This window comes from Octodon degus, unplaced genomic scaffold, assembly GCF_000260255.1.
Source record: "Octodon degus isolate 3935 unplaced genomic scaffold, OctDeg1.0 scaffold00164, whole genome shotgun sequence".
NCBI lineage: Eukaryota > Metazoa > Chordata > Mammalia > Rodentia > Octodontidae > Octodon > Octodon degus.
The window spans coordinates 5,285,092-5,287,013 of NW_004524740.1; the positions used below are offsets into that span (position 1 = coordinate 5,285,092).

Here is a 1,922-nt window from a genome sequence, read left to right on the forward strand (position 1 = left end):
AAAAAAAAAAAAAAAAAAAAGATTAGATGATGATAGTAGAATAAGGTGATACTGTATTACGGTTTAAGTAGATAAAGTGGTGTGGCAGTACACATCTATAATTCCAGCCTCTGGGGGGCTAAAGCGGAGGATTACAAATTGAGCCCAGCCTGGACAACATAGCAATTTAGCAAGACTGTCTCTTAAGAAACAAACAAAAAAAAATTTTAGGGCCAGAGAGATAACTCAGTAGAATAAGCACCTGCCTGGCAAGTGCAGGGTTCTGAGTTCAATCCCTGGTACTGCAAAAAAAAGAAAAAAAAAAGAGAAGAAAAAAAGAAAAGTTTAGCAGAGCACCTTAAAAATATTTAATCTTAAAAAAGAGAAAATTTCAAAAGGGGGAAAAGAGAGAGAGAGAGAGAGAGCTGCCTTTTTTGCCAGGGAGATAGTTCAGTAGAATAAGTGCCTGTCTGGCAAGCACAGCATTCTGAGTTTAATCCTCAGTACCATAAAAAAAAAAAAAAAAAGAAAAAGAAAAAAAAAGAAACAAACAATTTTTATAGGCTGGGGATGTAGCTCAGTGCCAAGTCCCTGGTTTGATGCTCAGTATGGCCAAAAGAAAAAGAATTCCCTACAGGCTTGTATATTGAAAGTCTGATCCCAAGTGCAGCAGTGTTCAGAGGTGGGGTCTTGAGAGGGGACAGGCTCGTGACGACCCCATCAATGTACTTGTCCACTCATGAGTTCCTAACTGCATGAGCTTTTAGGAGGTGGAGCTTAGTTGGAGGAAGTAGGTACCAGGGAGTAGATCTTTGAAAGGTATACCTTTTCCCTGGCTCTTTCATGTCTCTGTCTGTCTGTCTGTCTGTCTGTCTGTCTGTCTGTCTGTCTCCTTCCTGGCTGTCCTGAGGTGAGCAGCATTTCTCTGCTATTCCCTTACATCACAATGTTTATGCTTCCTTTAGGCCTAAAAGAAATGGAGCCAGCAGAGCATGGGCTAAGCCCATAAAATCATAAGACAAAATAGACCCTTTGTCCTTTAAATTGACTTTTTTTTCTTTTTGTATTTTAGGGAAGGGTCTATAGGGTGTTCAGGGTCCTACTACTAGATCAGCCTCGTAATGATTCTCTTATTTACAGCTTCCCAAAGGCTGGGATTACAGACATGTGCCACCATGCCCAGTCTCAGTTGCCATCTCAGCATGCCCAGGGGGCCTGGCCGGCATAGCAGGCCCAGGGATTGAACCCCTGGCTCCTGCGCCTGCTCGCAGGTACTTTAATCCACTGAGCTATTTGGCTGGCCCATTGACTTTCTCAGGTATTTCATTCCAGTGACAGAAAGTTGACTAGCATTTATCATATAGACATTCTAACAATTAATATTTTCTTGTTCTCTACACGGTGCAGGGGCTCAAAACTTGCTTAGCCTCAGGCATGCTGAGCAAGTGCTCGTCCACTGAGCTCTATCCCCAGCCTAAAGTAATAAATACTGCTTTTTTCTCCCTTTGCTTTGTTTAATGAAACAGGGTCTCCCTAAGTTGTCCAGGCTGGCCTTAGCCTCCCGAGTAGCTGGCATTACAGGTGAGTACCACCCCACCCAGCCAAGTAATACTTCACCCCATAACCACATCTGTAAGAATACATCTACGTATGCAGATGATAGGAAGGGTATTTACTGAAGGGTCACAGAAATAAAGAATCATAAACCACCTAAAACAGGATTGTATCTATGAAATTTACACACAGTGGCTACCTATATTAAAGAAGTCAAAATGATTCTTCAAGCTAATTGCTAATAAGATGAAAAGACATATTAAATAGGAAAGGTGGTCAGTGCAGCCACAATAGGATTATACACAAGCACTCTTCCTCTATAGTTACTTGATTCTAGACTTGCTAATTTCGATATTTATTATTTCTGAAATCAAGCTGTTCTAAAAGTT

At 41.2% G+C, this 1,922-nt stretch overlaps 1 protein-coding gene across 1 annotated transcript in view; it reads right to left on the minus strand.

Annotated features, from left to right (window-relative positions):
- The window catches only part of Prr11 (proline rich 11), a 28,329-nt gene that overhangs the window by 2,464 nt on the left and 23,943 nt on the right, over positions 1–1,922 (minus strand). The gene's annotated exons all lie outside the window — the stretch shown is intronic.